This window comes from Aegilops tauschii, chromosome 4 (genome assembly GCF_002575655.3).
Source record: "Aegilops tauschii subsp. strangulata cultivar AL8/78 chromosome 4, Aet v6.0, whole genome shotgun sequence".
Classification (NCBI taxonomy): Eukaryota; Viridiplantae; Streptophyta; class Magnoliopsida; order Poales; family Poaceae; genus Aegilops; species Aegilops tauschii.
This window is the reverse complement of record NC_053038.3, coordinates 265,762,209-265,780,426: the sequence shown is the minus strand read 5'-3', so window position 1 is coordinate 265,780,426 and position 18,218 is coordinate 265,762,209. Positions and strand designations below refer to the sequence as shown.

General features: G+C 45.7%; 1 long non-coding RNA gene across 1 annotated transcript; it reads right to left on the bottom strand.

The window, feature by feature from the left end:
- Positions 1-386: 386 nt before the first annotated feature.
- Positions 387-6,269, bottom strand: LOC120962957 (uncharacterized). Its single transcript, XR_005754314.3, has 2 exons — positions 2,663-6,269; positions 387-1,460 (listed from the first exon to the last, which is right to left on the bottom strand). It is a non-coding gene; the product is annotated as an uncharacterized lncRNA (long non-coding RNA).
- Between the last annotated feature and the right edge of the window lie 11,949 nt (positions 6,270-18,218).

Genomic DNA, 18,218 nt, shown 5'->3' with positions numbered 1-18,218 from the left:
TGTTCGGTTGGGGCCCGGATTGTTGGGGGTCCATCGTCGATTGCCATAGGGGTCACCTCCTGATCGATTGTAAGTACAGCAGGGTTTTACGCCCAAACTGCGAGTGTCGTGTTCTCCTCAGGGACTAGTCGACCAGCGACTATGCTCGGCTAAATCTAGGTAACACAATATGGGGTGATGAAAGCAGAATATTAAATCTAGACTAACTAAGACCATCAACAAAGGAAATGACACAGAAGCAAAGGAAGATGAAGATTATCTTCACTTTGTCTTTTTGGTACTTTCATATTATTTTAGAAACTAAAATGATAACATCAATGACAAGGGAAGTCAAAAGACATAGACATATATATCTAGCAAGCATATGACAGAAAGAAGAAACTAGATTATGGGACAACATGAAAATGTTTTATATCACAAGCATATATGTCACAGGTACATAGGTAATACAGAGACTAGTTATTTAAATGGGTTCAAACACATACAAAGTTAACTAGTACAAAGAACTAGTACACAAGGTGAACACACACATATACTAGAATGTTACCAAATCACCGAGCAAGATTTCAATGACAATTATTTCTCACAGCCTAAAGTAATACAAGTCAAGCATTATTACAAGTACCAAACTGAACAAATAACAGTCACTCACATTTATCAAAACTGAACATTACAGAAATGAGAGAGAGAGAGAGAGAGAGAGAGAGAGAGAGAGAGAGAGAGAGAGAGAGAGAGAAGCAAGATAGGGAAAGGAGCAGCAGCAGGGGGCGTGAGGAGAGAGCAGCAGCAGTTGGGCCGTTGGAGAGAGACTAGCAGCAAAGCACAGGTTGTAGAAGAGTAGCAGTAGCAGTTGTAACCAGAGGGCAGCAACAGCGCTAAGGGAGACGCGACGGAGAGGAGGCAGCCGCAGCAGCAATGGGAAGAAGAAGGGCTTCACGTCCTTGGTCAGTCGATGGGTATGGAGCAACAGCAAGGATCACAGGGAATGGCAGAAGAGTTCAGATTGGAGGAGAGGAGCTGCAAAGGTTCGGGAAGACGACAGCAGGGGTGCAGCGAGGGGAGAGGTGGTGAACTCGTGATGGTGCTGGATGGTGTTGGAGGAAGGAGGCGTTGGTGGAGGCGGAGTGGATGGATGGCTGGGTGGCACACCGCCACGCCGGCCTGGCCGCGGCGGCGGCCGGTGGTGAAGGAGGGGTGAGGGAGAGAGAAGTGTGCCAGGACCCCGTTGCAAAGAGGTGCGGCTAGGGATTTTGATCCCTCCCTGATCTGCCATTTTGCACTTTTGCCCTGCTTCTTCTCTTCTTTTGCCTAAAGTAGATCCCTTTCTTCTTTAGTTTTGGCCCTCCGATTCTTTCATTCTTCATACTCAAGTCCAACCTTCTCTTCTATTAGCCCTCGGTCTTGTATCCTCTTTCTTTGTAGGCAAAATCTTCAAGTTTATAGTGCCTTGTCGCACTTTTCTTCAAAATAAACAAACGACTAGTCACAATCTCTTTTATGATTATCAATAGAATATTCGACAATTCTCAGCAAGAATAGATGGACACATCTCAAGAAATGGTGAATTTTTGTGTCAAAATTATATGTATGAAATGTGCTTATGAAGTTCCCCCACACTAAAATCTTTGCTTGTCCTCAAGCAAAGGTATATGACAAGAGCAAGAATATGAACAGTGAGCTGAGTAAAGAATGTCCTGGTAAAATAAATCCCCAAACAAGGCATGTTTCGGACTTAGCTAGTGAAAATTAATGGTTAAGAGTGCTATAAAGCAATAGGATACTACTAGTAAAGTCAATCATTTTAAACTTTTACAGTGATAAAAGTGGATCAACAAGTTCAAATGCTGATTGTGCCAAAAGGTTCCTAGAGAGAGCATGATCCCGAGAAACAATTACTGTCAGGAACACAACATTGTGGTCGAACCACTTATTGAATTTGAAGGAAGCAATGATAATATTTTGTCGGTCTCACCAAAAGAACATACCACCGATCCCGAGAACATGGTATACACCTGGCTCGACCAATTATTAGTATTTTTTTGTTTGTCTCCACAAAGGAACATATCACCGATCCAGAGAACATGGTATACAACTGGTTCGACAATTACATTTTTATTATTAATTATTGCCCAAGCTAACCCGATTTCACATGCCACCGATCCAGGGAACATGACATGCTACTGTCAGTAGTCAGACTTATTTATTCATTATTACTTATTTAACAAATGAATACAAAAAGGAAACAAGAATCATCACTCATCCAAGTCTGGTTCACATACTACCAATCCAGGGAACATAGCATGCTAGTCCATAGTGGTGAGTGATTGCTCTGAGTGGGAACACATTAGGCACAAACTCATCATCTGACACTTAATGATCTAGATGTATCAAGATAAAAGCAAAAAATGATTAAGTTTTCTAGTGTACTAGGGATTTGAGCACTCAAAACTAATAGCCTTCACTACTTTCAGCAAAGCAAGCATTGTGTAGATCACTAGTTTACAAGGCATTCAACAATCAGTTAACATTTTCACATCAAGCATCATATGCCAAAGGTAAAATTTCAACTTGACAACAAGTAATAACTGGCTCAAGCAACCCAACTAGTAATTGAATTCAGCATGTATTTATGATATTCAGAATGGGTCATGAAACAACTCACCGGGCTTTGATGGTCTCGCACAATCACTCTCTGAGCTGCAGCTCTTCTCCTTTTGCTTGCACTTGCAAACTCCAGCTTCTCTCTTCCATATGTGTGCCCCATTGCTTCTCCTCATCACCATGCTCTGACTCCACCGGGATCCCAAGGGATGTCACCCCGAACCTGGTCAGCATGTAGTAAACGGTGCAGTAGCAAAAACCTGGAAAGGCATACAACAAAAGAGACAATGCAAGTGATAGGGTTGATGCCCTCTAAATCATCAATAGAGTACCCAATTACATAAGAATAGCTATAAAGCACATGTTTAGGATGGTAGAAATCAGTAAGCTCAATGCTAGCATGAAGATGATATGAATCATTAAGCTCCAGGCTACCATGAGAATGACATGTTTCATTAAGCATGGGTCTAGCATGAGGAAAATAAGTGTAATCGTAACAAATGTGGGCAATGCCATGAACAGGGTATATATCATCATATCCAAGCAAATACTTTCTCAAATCTACCTTAATTCACGGTATCATGTAATGCAAGGTAGAAGCAAATAAGTCATAGGGACGCATGTCATCAAGAGGATTAGATAAACCTGCTACATCACGCTCTTGTATGAAAATTGGCAAATGAATTTCTGGTTCTTCAAGTTCATCTACAACAACTTATTTTGCTTCTTCAAGAGTAGTAGATGATGAGTCTTCAAGTTGATCACTTGGTTTTTCGAGCTCTGGATCATCCTGTTCCTTGTCTTCAAGTATTTCTTCTTCAAGTTGAGGTCTCTCTTCCTCTGGATCTTCTATGGTGCTGTACCAGCAACACCTAATTGAGTCTGAAGTGTCCCCACCTGTGAATATTCACTAACATGATCTGGTAGGGGTGCTGAGATCACTACCTCGCTGTCTTTCTGAGTAATGTTCTCCTCATCACCATCACTGCTAAGTTTCAACAGTGACACCGATGACTTCCACCAGTCATGCAGCTCAGCAACACGTTGGATCTTCTCAGGATATTGAAGTATCAGCTCTTTTAAATTTGACTCAACCTCTTGTATCTCTCTCCTTGGAATGTCTCCGACTTGCTTAATTGTATGTGCAGGAGTTGGGATCTCATCTTTACTATTCTTCTCTGAGATAACTCTCTCTAACTGTGATAGAGGCAACCACTGGTGGAGCTAATGATTTCTTCTTGACAAATAGTCCAGATACAGTTGTAACACAAGTGTGGGCAATTGGTTGCACGACTAAATTCCACCAGTCACATAGCTGACTAACACAAGTGAATTTCTCCATATCTTGCTGTCTCAACTTAGCGTCAATCAGAGTAGGTTCCTCATAAACATCTTCTTGCAACTTTGACTCGTTTTGAACAGTTTCATTGCCATGAGGTATTCGATCTGCTACCGTGGTATCCATCTGATCTACAGTGGTTGCATCATCTTGGAAAATATCATAATCATCATCAAGGATAATTGAAGTAAGATCAATGTTTCTATATGGAGGCTCTAATTCAGTTCTGAAATGTTGTTGTCCCCGGAATGAAACATGCTGGTTTTGAATATTAGGCACCATGGATGATTTCTGTTCACTTATGGAACAAACAGCTCCTGATTGCACACAGCTTGCAACCTTCAGATTTGAACTAGGCCTTTCATAACTCCATTGCATTTGGTGGAAGGCAATGCTCTCAATGAGAATAATTGCACCCTCAACGGTCCTGTTCATGATTGTTCCACCAGCTGACATATCAATAAGATTTCTTGAAGCATGTGTCAGCCCTCTATAGAATATCTGTAGCACTAACCAATCCTTTTGCCCATGATTAGGACATTTTCCAAGCAAATACTTATATCTCTCCCAAGCTGCATACAAGCTCTCACTTCCATCTTGCGCAAAATTGAGGATCTGGTCACGAATTGTAGCTTGCTTGTAAAGTGGAAAATATCACCCCAAGTGTATGATCTTGATGGCAAATAATAGTACCAGTCCTTAGCAGCATCTCTGAGAGAGAATGTGAACAACATACACTTGATAGCATCTTGGGAAACGCCATGGTACTTGACTGTATTGGCATACTCCAGGACATTACAAATTGCTCATGAGGGTCTTCATTGGGTAATCCTCTAAACTGATTCTGCAAGACGAGAGCAATAAGTCCAGGCCTCAACTCAAAATTTCCAGCCTCAATAGATGGCCAAATTGGCCCTGTCATCGTGTCCAAACTACTTGGCAACCAAAGATCACGTACTAAAGCCATATGTTCAAGTGCAAATGTCAATCAGCCTACAAATAGTAAGATATCCTACACACGCTCACAAACATCAAACACTGGTGAGAGGGTTAGTACCCTAGTAAGCCGAAGCAACAAAAAGTAAAAAGGTAAAAGAAACAAAGACATAAATTTGACTGGAAATTTAAACAAAAACTATACTAAGCCTAGTCTATAGCTTCACACAATCGCTCGATGCTAGTCCCTGGCAACGGCGCCAAAATGATCGATTGTAAGTACAGCGAGGTTTTACGCCCAAACTGCGAGTGTCGTGTTCTCCTCGGGGACTAGTCGACCAACGACTATGCTCGGCTAAATCTAGGTAACACAATATGGGGTGATGAAAGCAGAATATTAAATCTAGACTAACTAAGATCATCAACAAAGGAAATAACACAGAAGCAAAGTAAGATGAAGATTATCTTCACTTTGTCTTTTTGGTATTTTCATATTATCTTAAAAACTAAAATGATAACATCAATGACAAGGGAAGTCAAAAGACATAGACATATATATCTAGCAAGCATATGACAGAAAGAAGAAACTAGATTATGGGACAACATGAAAATGTTTTATATCACAAGCATATATGTCACAGGTACATAGGTACTACAGAGACTAGTTATTTAAATGGGTTCAAACACATACAAAGTTAACTAGTACACAAGGTGAACACACACATATACTAGAATGTTACTAAATCACAGAGCAAGATTTCAATGACAATTATTTCTCACAGCCTAAAGTAATACAAGTCAAGCATTATTACAAGTACCAAACTGAACAAATAACAGTCACTCACATTTATCAAAACTGAACATTACATAGTACTGAACATTACATAAATGAGAGAGAGAGAAGCAAGATTGGGAAAGGAGCAGCAGCAGGGGGCGTGAGGAGAGAGCAGCAGCAGTTGGGACGTTGGCGAGAGAGTAGCAGCAGAGACAGGTTGTAGACGAGTAGCAGTAGTAGTTGTAGCCAGAGGAGCAGCAGCAGCGCTAAGGGAGACGCGATGGAGAGGAGGCAGCCGCCACAGCAAGGGGGAGAAGAGGGGCTTCAGGTCCTTGGTCAGTCGATGGGTATGGAGCAACAGCAAGGATCACAGGGAATGGCAGAAGAGTTCAGATCGGAGGAGAGGAGCAGCAAAGGTTCGGGAAGACGACAGCAGGGGTGCAGCGAGGGGAGAGGTGGTGAACTCGTGATGGTGCTGGATGGTGTTGGAGGAAGGAGGCGTTGGTGGAGGTGGAGTGAATGGATGGCTGGGTGGTGCACCGCCACGCCGGCCTGGCCGCGGCGGCGGCCGGTGGTGGAGAAGGAAGGGTGAGGGAGAGAGATGTGTGCCAGGACCCCGTTGCAAAGAGGTGCGGCTAGGGATTTTGATCCCCTCCCTGATCTGCCATTTTGCACTTTTGCCCTGCTTCTTCTCTTCTTTTGCCTCAAGTAGATCCCTTTCTTCTTTAGTTTTGGCCCTCTGTTTCTTTAATTCCTCATACTCAAGTCCCCCCTTCTCTTCTATTAGCCTCGGTCTTGTATCCTCTTTCTTTGTAGGCAAAATCTTCAAGTTTATAGTGCCTTGTCGCACTTTTCTGCAAAATAAACAAACCACTAGTCACAATCTCTTTTATAATTACCAATCGAATATTCGATAATTCTCAGCAAGAATAGATGGACACATCTCAAGAAATGGTGAATTTGTGTGTCAAAATTATATATATGAAATGTGCTTATCACCTCCCCTAGGTCTTCGGCGACCGAGGTGTTAACCTCGGGCGCCTTCTCACGGCCTCGTCCCCCCCCCTCAGCCAGGAGAGGTCCTTCGGGACAACACTTCGGTGTCCTCCATGACGATAGGCGAGGGGGCTCGTGGCGGCGTCTCACTCTCCACCATCTCGGGCGGCAGAGAATTCCCCTCCGATAAAGGAGTTTGTGGGAGCTCGCGGGGATGGCTGAAAAGAAAATAACAAATTTACTTTTATAATGGAAAAGGGAAGACCGAAGATAAACGGTGAGTATCTGAATACTTACGATTCAACCAGGGGCTTCACCCTGGGAGGTTTTTTGCGGACTAGTTCGGACTCTGAGTCTGAATTGTCCTGGAGGATCACTTTCCCTCTCTTGGGCGCCTCCCCCTCCGGGTCTTCGGAGGCCGCCCTCTTCTTCTTCCTCCTCTTTCGAGGGGAGTCGCTTTCCACCTCCTCCTCTTCTTCTTCCTCGTCTCCCTCGTGGGAAGAGAGGGCTTCGGTCTCTCCGGACACTGCGTCCGAAGGACCTTTGTGGCGGGGGGCGCCCTTGGCCTCCTTGCCTTTCTTCTTCTTGGCCTTCTTCTCCAGCGCCTGATATGGCGCTGAGACCAGCATCTTTGTTAGCTGGGGTGTGGCCGGGTTCTCAGGTAGCGGTGTTGGACAGTTGATCCGCTCCGCCTTCGCCGTCCAGCCCTATACGGAAAACAGGTATATTATAAACTTTGTTATATCTGAAGTATTGACTGGATGGGTCTTCGGACGGATTATGCTCACCGCTGAGGCCGGATTCTCGATGTCAAGTCCGATGACCTCGATCTTCTACGGCCAGTTTTTCTAGGCCTTGAAGAGCTGCTTCCATATATCTTCGTGTGTGGTACCGAATAAGTGCTTCAAGGTCCGGGGCTCCTCCAGATTGAACTCCCACATGGGGGAGACCCGGAGTAGGCAGGGAAGGGTGAGGCGGACGAGCATCACCTGAATCACGTTTGTGAGACTGGTGTTTTCGCCCAGCATGCTGGAGATGCGTTTTTGTAGCATCTGCACTTTCGGTTTGGACCCACAATCAAGGCCCTTGGGAGGACCAGATCTGAAATCAGGTGTGGCCGCCCAGTTGGCGTCGCGGGGTTCGGTGTTGTAGAACCACTCTTGCTGCCACACCTTGACTGTCTCCACGAATGCCCCTTTGGGCCAGACGACATTGGGGAGCTTGCTTACCATGGCCCCGCCATAGTCCGCATGCTGTTCGTCGACCACCTTCGGCTTCAGATTGAAGACCTTGAGCCACAGGCCGAAGTGTGGGGGGATGTGGAGAAGGGCCTCGCACACGACGAAGAACGCCGATATGTGGTGGAAGGAATTTGGGGCTAGATCATGGAAATCTAACCCGTAGTAGAACATGAGACCTCGGACGAAGGGGTGGAGGGGAAACCCTAGCCCCCAGAGGAAATTAGGGATGAATACAACCCTCTCACCAGGCTCCGGAGTAGGGATCACCTGATCTTTGTCACGAAGCCTATGCGCGATATCCGCGGACAGATAGCCCGCGCTCCGGAGATCCTTGATGTTCTTCTCGGTGACGGGGGAGGTCTCCCACTTGCCCTTGGAGCCGGACCCATCCATTGCTGGGGAGGGTGGCTGCAGTGGGAAAGATTGGAGTTTTGGCCGCTTGAGCTTAGAGGTGGGAAGGCAGGAGCTAGAAGAAGGCGTGGAGAAAAAAGGAGAGATCTTTATCCTCTTATAGATGGTAAAAATACCAAACGTCCCCCTCTCGAGCCATAAATCTCGCCTGTTCCCAACGAGATCGTGCGTAAGGCGCGGTTGGGTTACCCAAACCACATTGATGTGAATCTCGTAATGAGCAGGCACGATCTTTGCTTTGATAAGACGTGCCAATGGAGGCTAAGCCTCGAAACGCGAACCGGGGGGCGTGAAAACGGTTCGAAACGTTAAAGAGTCAAGTGTGACGCTTCGCCGAAAAAGTTGTCGGTAAAAAGACACTGTATCAATTTTCACTTATTGGCTTCGTGGCTAAGGGTTGTATTGATAGTGCAGAGCCGGACACAGTTTTTCTATGAAGGGAGCTAACTCAAAATATTCAGGAGAAGGAACCCGCCTTGTAATGCCGAAGATGATCTGTGTGTCGAACACATCGTCATCGAAGACTGGTTCAGGGGCTATTGAGGGAGTCCTGGATTAGGGGGTCCTCGGGTGTCCGGTCGATTCGATATGGGCCGGACTGATGGTCCGTGAAGATAAAAACAGAAGATCATGCCCCGTATCCGGATAAGACTCTTATATGCTTGGACGGCAAGTTTTGTGTCCGGATGTGTTATTTCCTTTCTCTGTAAACTGACTATGTACAACCCTAGGCCCCTTCGGTGTATATATAAACCGGAGGGTTTAGTCCGTAGAGGCTATAAGAAGAATCATAGGCTAGACAGCTCTGGTTTAGCTATTACGATCTCGAGGTAGATCAACTCTTGTAACCCCTATACTCATCGAATACAATCAAGCAGGACGTAGGGTTTTACCTCCTTTAAGAGGGCCCGAACCTGGGTAAACATTGTGTCTCTACTGTCCCTTGTTACCATCGATTCTCAGACACACATCTTGGGACACCCTACCGGAGATCTGCCGGTTTTGACACCGACAACGACATCCAACACCAGCGGCATACATTTTCACAAGTCTAACCGACCAGAGGAAATTCATGCAAACACGGACTGATTTCATATAAGCATGAAGGATTTCGTATAAAAAGCCGGATCTTCATATAAACATGACGGATTTCATTACATTTACATGAACTAAGCGGTGCCAATCTGGCTCTCGTGGTATAATTAATACCTAATCTAAATGGCCGCCCGCGGATCCCTTTGTCTTCCTCATGTCCGGCAGACACTTGCCGGGTCGTCGAAGGTCCTCGCAAGAGACGAAGCAGCCAAGAAACCACATGTATACGAGTCGTGGCCTCGGTGGTGGCCTTCATGGGACCCAAGTGGCGGCGACCTCCTATGTTCTACTTCTCCTCAATGATGGCGGCAGACACGGAGAAACTGGCCACCGACTCATTGCTCTCCGCGCACCTGGCTTCTGTCTCTGCCTGCATGGCACTGCCGCAGTCATGGGAGGCGCGCCCACAGATATGGGAGGGACGACCACCACAGACACAGGAGGCGCGGCCGCAAACACTGGTGGCGCAGTACGACGCGGCAACGACGACGCCCGTGCCGCCGTGCCGGCGTGGAGCAACTCGCCACTCCTCATTGAGCTGATCTTGAGCGGTGAGTTGCTGAACCACGCGCCGGCTTGGGGCGACAACTGGCTCCGTCGGGCCAAGCGAGGTAGGTGAAGTACCAAGCGGCCTCGCTCGTATCCGGAGGGCTCGGTGGGCCACCTAGCTAGGTAGTATGCCGGAGAATGGCTCCTCGGAAACCATCGGAAGAGTGGAGAAAATGGTGAAGTAGGAGATGGGGGAGCGGCGTAGGGGTGCGATTCTTGCCCGATGTCTGGCCTCATTTAAATAGATGGTGGATGGTAGGAGCTTGGCCGGTGCCTGGCGTCGTTTAAACTGAGGGCAGACAGGAGGAGCTCGGCCTGCGTTGCATTTAATTCCGGCCCGCTCTTGAACGGACGTGTGGCCGGAGTAGGTTTCTTGGTTTGCATGCGGGTTTAACGGAGGCGTTTGATGGAGGCGAGGAGGCATGTTCAGCCGGGCGTGCAGTGGCGGCGCAATACTATTTGATTTGACAACTACTAGTAAACCAGAACAGTTCGTGATATGGCTTTAATGCAGACGAGGGAGAGGGTAGCGCTTCCTGAATTTTTGAACGGCCAATGATGCATCCTCCTTCAATTAGCATCGCGAATGCATAAGGGAAGTAATGGGAGGAGGATGGGGAAAAGAGGCAGCACGATGTGAATGCTACGCAGTTTGCACTCATATAAAGGCGCCCCTCCATTCCAATGCATCTACCACATCCTACGCACCTAAGCACCTATAGTAAGCACAAAAGTGCTCACTCCAGACACATGGCGGCGATGCGCGCGAGCGGCCAGCGGCTGTGCCAGATGGTCCACGACGCCGGCCTACGGCATGGCACCGAGGACCGTCTCCAGACGGTGTTAGCGACCGGCTGGGTCATGGCCATCGTCGACGCCAGCTATGACTCTCAGTTGGACCAGATGATCGTTGCCACCATCAACAAGTTCACCGTCGCCAAGAAGCTTGCGGACAACATCATAGTACTCCTCCAGCCCGCGCGCCCTGGCTCCTCATTGTCTGCCACCCTAATCGGCCTCCATGGCGAGAACCTCTTTCAAGCACTGGTGGCCCTGCAACTGCCCGCCGATGCAACGAAGAATGTCCACCTGGAGTTCGCGCTCGTCGCGAGGCGCCTCGCCCTGCAAGAATTCTTCAACCTACACATCCACGTGTACGAGGAATCGTGTACATAGTTATCTACAAGGGCAGTGACGATGCTACGACGTTGGCCTTCATCAACCGGCTGGAAGCCTTGGACTCCTTTGTTGAGAAGCACCTTGACCTCGCCACAAAAGCCGCCGCTCCTAAGTCGTCGGTCGGTGGCCCGGCACACAGAGTCGAGGAGGAGGAGGTCGTATGTTGATGGATGCATCTTTATTCTTGCCTCCTATAACCACCACTGCGATCGCATCATCGTGGCCTTAATTCTTATTGTGTTATTTCATTCTCGTTCCAGTCAATATAGACATGTGTGATCCCTTTGTTCACATTTCGAGGCAATTATATGCATCACTATAACTAGTACTCCATCCGTCAATTTATAAGTTGTGCTTACCTTCTCCATCAACTTCGTAATTTACGTTCGATACTTGACCTGACCTATGAACTACTCCTAAATTCAAAAACCGAGACCGAACCTATAAATTCAAAACTACTCGTGCAGCACGCGTGTCACGTTCGCAAGTTCAAAACGAGAAACTGGAACACGTACATGAAGCATGTCCCTCCCCCATCGCATATCACACTGTCGTTCCGCCCCCCGGTCAACGCGCATGGGCTAGGCTTTATATCACTACAACATGTGGGACCGCATGTGACCAAACTGACGATGCGCCTACCTAGCTACTACCCTGCTTATATGGTGGGAAAAGCCCCGCCCTAGCGTTTCCAATCATTATTTCTATCTATCTATCATGCCAAGGAGCAGAACCAAATGTTACAATTTATACATGTTTCTCTACTCCCATAAAAGACTCAATTGGTGATGGTGGTGTATCCGCCATCCGTCATTTCTGACCATTAGATCTGCATCTAACGGTTGTGAGGTAAGTTGTGGCATTTTTGCAACAATAGCCCACTTCTCTGCTCCAATGTATAGGAAACCCATTATTATCTGGAAAGCAACCACATCCCTCCCTCACCTCATCAAAATAGCCTGAGAAATATATTTTGAGTGAAAAGTAATATATTTTTAGTGGTATATATGTATATCAAAACAAGAGTATTTTATTTCAAGTTTGTGAACAAGTACTATTCTACTTTGGATCCGTTGCAATGCACGGGCACATTGCTAGTAAAAGAAAAAGGCCTACCGCGTTCGCGTCGCACCCCCACATGCCCAGGAATCAGGAGTACTCCACGGCCCGTCCGGCACGCCACATACCTAGGGAAGTCGTGTTGCCTAGCATTTTCATTTTGATGTGGGACCACAGTTGAGAAAACCGACTGTCAGCAAACCGCACCCCGCCCGCCGCATTGGAAAACAGAAATGAGGAGGGGAAGATCTAGCTGTAGCACGGAAGCCAAGAAATTTGGTGTCAGATGGGACCCGTTGATAGACACTCCATACTACACCTACTACGCATTTTGTGCTACTACTACTACTACCTCTATAAAACTAGGTACGTGCACGACACAACATCGTAGGAACAAAAAATGGGAAGATCTTGTTTTGGGTGATTTATCTTTATTTCAGTCAACGTAGTATGAATTGATATGATGTGAGGGGCACCCATGAAGCCATGTGGCACGTTTGGAGGTCTTATTTAGATCTTCTTGTGTGGATCAATCATACTATCGTGCTAGTCGTTCGAGAAGAACGTGTATGGGTACTTATAGTAGATCCGAATCGCAGCCACCTGAACCATTGGTTCAACATCAATCAATGGTTCATATCGTGTACGTGCAAATACACGCACTTACTCCGAAAAAATAATGAATATAGAATGTATAATACATATACCGCATATCGGGTTTCTCTAAAGTCAAACTTTGTATACTTTCAACAATTTGTAGGAAAAAGTATTAACATATACACCACCAAATATATAGCATTTGATTCATCATTTCTTTTATTTCCACATCATGTAAATTAGTTAGTGTAAATGTTCATATTGTTTTCACCAAATTCGGTCAAGCTTTATAAAATTTGGCTGCAGGCAAAGCTATATATGTGCGGAGTAAATTACAAACAGAGGGAGTGGAATAGATATAGATATAACTATACAAATAAAAATATAGTAATATAGTCTATAGATATAAATAAGGCTACTACCCTTTTTCTACGTTACAACTCGCGTTGTTGTGTACACATTGTTTTGTTTTCGCTATAATTTGCATTTGAGGGGTGTGTGTAGGACTACCACCTTTTGTTCAGTACCAGCAACCCCACCATTATCCTTAATTACTTCATATTGGCAATTACGATTGCATTATCTTAGTTCTAGCCGATTCTATGGTTGCTTGCAGGAACTCCATCTCCTTATTAAGGTTGATTTTGTGCATATGACAAGATCATCGTTCATCGAATACTTGTTTAGTAACGATTGTCAATTTGTATCACCAGGTACGATATAGCTGGATCATCAACGTCAAAATCCACCAAGTTGATACTTATCCCACTCCCATTGAATGTGGGTACCCCGACCTACACAGGCGAAGCCACCGGTTACACGTGCACAGTGATCCAAAGGATCAATGCTCACTGTACACAACAGACTGAATATCAAGAGTTTACAACCATCACATACCGGCTTACACAAATAGGACCATTATGGTCAAGTCTTGAGTATATCATTGTAGCGGAAATCTTCGTCGAAACTTGGACCCATGTCATCTGCCTTAACCCTACAGGCATTCTGACTGGAAAGCGTCCTAGCTTGCATGTTCGTCACCAAAGAACTCTTCATCAAATACCTGTTCTTCCAAACCTGGCCAAGTAAATAGCCAGGGACAAGCCAGTGAGTACGTTTGAATGTACTCGCAAGCAACCCAAGAGTGATAACAGAATAATTATGCAAGGCTCTACTGCTAAATTGGCATTTTTGCGAAAAGCTAGTTTTTCTCATGCAAGTCTGATCAGCATTTATCAAGGACATGAATGCGTCTGCAACAAGTATCAGGAGGTTACAGACATCACCATAGAGAAAGAGTTATGAACAACTCATGCTCAAGCTCATCGTGGCTTCCTCACAAATCATATAAACAATATTACCAAACCGTGTTGTTTGTCAGAAGCATATGGACGTAGTCTAAGCAGCACCACCCAACTGTCCTTGACCGTGGACACGACTATTTGAATAGTTTGACACTTTGCAAAGGTTGCACACTTTACCCACAAGATACGGGGAACTTCCATGTCTCCCACGACCCGCGGTACCTCAAGTACTCGGGGTAAGCACTGGATCACTACCTTTCCCTAGCCGTGACTAACATAGAGTCCACTCGATTGGTAACATCCCTGTGCCAAACATTGTCACATAATAAATTTTGTGGAGTCATGCTCCCATAGTCATCACATAACACAAGCACGGGGTACCAACGGTGTGCCATGTGCCCTGTGAAAACAGTCATGGCCGCCTATCCAAGCACGACCCCGTCCCGAGAGTGACCATGCCACTCCCATCACTAGTAATGCGGGCATCCATGTTAGCACGAACTAGGTAATCAATAATGCCCTTTCCCATATAAGGGTAGAGTGGTTGCGCATGTTTGCTTGGGACGGTCGACAAATATTAAATCTAATCCATCTCTGTAAACAACACTTTCATCAAGCCTCGGTACACTACTTCTCCACCAAGTAGTGACCTAGTTCATCATCATCTCCCAGGGGCATTAGTGGCACCCACTGGGGCTATTTGCAAGTATGTCAAACTACACTTGTTTCTTTCCATGCAGATCCCTACCCCATTTGGCTTAGCCAACTATTATAACACCTATCTACTTCCCACCAACATGACTCTAAGCAAGGGTAGAGTCATGAACAATGCAAGTGTCAACGGAGTATGCAACAGAGGCAAGCCTAGCAAGGTTGCCATTCAAGATATCATGCATTTGATGAAACAACGGGAAATGCTACTATGATGTAAAAGGGTTCATCATGGTCAAAGGGCTGCTTGCCTGGCTCCGCAAAGGTCTTTAATCCTTCCGGTCCATCTCCGAGTATTCCGTCTACTTCGTCAACTAACGTCATAAACAATCACAATAAGCAGCACAACAAGGCAAAAATAAAAGTGCTCTAAAAATGTGAGCTGTACTTTTCTAAGATACCTCTGGTCATATGAAAAAATGACCAAAGTGGTTTCATTGGAATTGGATCCATGGATATTTCTGAACATTTCAATATGATGGAAGCAAGGGGTTTATGGATTCACAAGAAGTGTATAGAAACATTATTTTGAAAAATGAGACAAGGCACCCATTTAACAAGGAATGATTTTAGAAGCACTTAGGAGTTGGTTTCACTGGATTTGGAGTTGAAATGAATTTCCTCGGAATTTGCAAAGTTGGCCATACATGGAGAAATGGACCAATATTTGATGTGGCATAGAAAGTATTCAGAAAAATGTTCAAAACCTGAGTTATGAATATATAAGTATCTAGGAATTTGAATCATGGCATTTGGATCAAAAATGGGCATTCTGTAATTTTCTAAAGTTCATCACAAAAATGGAAAAAATGGGATTTGATAAATATTTGTGAATAAAAACTCTCTGGAAAAATATGAAAATTGCACCATGTTATAGAGCATGTATTTATGAACTACCAGAAATTTGAATCATCAAATTTGGAGTCCATTTGAATTTTTTATGGATTTTTGAAGTCCACTTGAGAAAGAAAAAGAAGAAGGGAATCTACCTTATAACGCGCACTAGGCGTTGGATAGCCACTGGACCAGCCCAGTGGCTCAGTCGCGCACAGGCAGAGGGGGACACCGAAGGCGTGTTCTAGGAGTGCGCCTCCGCTCGGAGGAAGTGGATTTTGCCCGGCCCGTTTCCACTTAAACGGCGAGGCCTGCCCGCTGGGTCGCTAACACGCGGGGCCCAACACTTAGGACATCACCTACCTCCCACCCGAACAGAGTAGAGGCAGGGGAGGTGAGGCCGAGCGGGCGCCGGCGCTCTCCCGGGCGGCATGGGCCACCTCCGGAGGCACTTGGCACACCGGTGGACTTAGCGTGACGCGGCGCACCCCTCCATGTGTTGCACGCATGCGTCGGTGCTCGGAGTTGAACAGAGCTTCGGGTGCAGCGGATGGCGGCGGCGGGCTTGCTGGTGGCGCCCGTTTCGGCTATGGAGGAGGGGTCCTAGGGTGTTGGAGAGGTCCATGGAAGCTTGGGGGGGTGCAGACAGGTTCAGAGGAGGAAGGAAGGCCGAGGCAGCTCGAATTTGAGCGTGGGCCCGAGGCGGCAATGGCGGCACAGGAGGAGGAAGAAGGCACGGGAGGAGGAGTGGGTCAGTCCGGGAGGTTGCTGCGGAAGATAGAGAGTGAATGCCGCAAGAGAGAGTGCTCGAGGAGGCCTTATATAGAAGGAGGCTGATACGTCTCCAACGTATCTATATTTTTTTATTGTTCCATCCTGTTATATTATCATTCTTGGATGTTTTACAATCATTTTATAGCAACATTATATCATTTTTTGGGACTAACCTGTTGACATAGTGCCCAGTGCCAGTTGCTGATTTTTTGCTTTTTTTTTACTTTGCAGGAAATCAATATCAAACGGAGTCCAAACACTGCGAAACTTTTTGGAGAATTTTTATGGACAAGAACACCCAAGATGGGCCAGAGAAGTACTAGAGGGGTGCCCCGAGGGGGGCACAACCCACCTGGGCGCGCCTGGGGGCCCAGGCGCGCCCTGGTGGGTTGTGCCCACCTCAGTGGCCTCCAGCATCGCCTCTTCGCCCTATAAATTGTCAAATATTCCAAAAACCCTCGGGGAGACCCTAGATCAGAAGTTCCGCCGCCGCAAGCCTCTATAGCCATGAGAAACCAATCTAGTCCCTGTTTCGGCACCCTGCCGGATGGGGGAATCATCACCAGTGGCCATCTTCATCATCCCGTCGGCCACCATGATGAGGAGGGAGTAGTCCACCCTCAGGGCTGAGGGTTTGTACCAGTAGCTATGTGTTTAATCTCTCTCTCTCTCTCTCTCTCTCTCGTGTTCTCGAGATGGTACGATCTTGATGTATCGCGGGCTTTGTTAATATAGTTGGATCATATGGTGTTTCCCCCTCTCTATCTTGTTGTGATGAATTGTGTTTTCCCTTTGAGATTTTGTTTTATTGGACTGAATACTTTTATGGATTTGAGAACACTTTATGTATGTCTTGCTATGAATACCCATGGCGACAACGGCGTATCGTATTAATTCACTTGATATATGTTTTGGCACTCAACTCGCGAATTCCCGTGGTGACATTGGGGTAATCTATGCATAGCGGTTGATGCACGTTCTTGTCTTTGTTTCTCTGGTAGAAATCTTGGGGCACTCTTTGAGTTTCTTTGTGTTGGATTGAGTATTATGAATCTAAAATTATTTGGTGTTATTTTAGTATGAACTCTTGGATAGATCGATCGGAAAGAATAGCTTCGAGGTGGTTTCATGCCCTACAAACAATTTCTTCTTATGTTCTCTGCCAGATAGGAACTTTGGAGTGATTCTTCATTGCACTTTGAGGGATGGTTATATGATCCAATTATATTAGCATTGTTGAGAGATTGCACTAGCGAAAGTACGGACCCTAGGCCTCATTTTCAAGCATTGCAATACCATTTCTGCTCAGTTTTATCAATTGCTACCTTGCTGTTTTTATTGTTCTTATTACGAAAATCAATATCTACTATCCATATTACACTTGTATCACCATCTCTTCGCTGAAGTAGTGCACCTATACAAATTACCATTGTATTTGGTGTGTTGGGGACACAAGAGACTTTTTATTATTTGGTTGCAGGGTTGTTTGAGAGAGACCATCTTCATCCTACACCTTCCACGGGTTGATAAACCTTAGGTCATCCACTTGAGGGAAAATTGCTACTATCCTACAAAACTCTGCGCTTGGACGCCCAACACGTGTCTACAAGAATAAAGTTGCATATTAGACATCAAGCTCTTTTCTGGCGCCGTTGCTGGGGAGGTTAGTGCTTGAAGATATATCTTTAGATCTTGCAATTGAATCTTATAGTTCCTTGTTTTATCACTAGTTTGGTTCATCAAAAGATAACTAAAAAAATGGAATTGAGGTTGCATCATATTATTCATCTTTATAATGTCTTTCGTGAAAATGATTG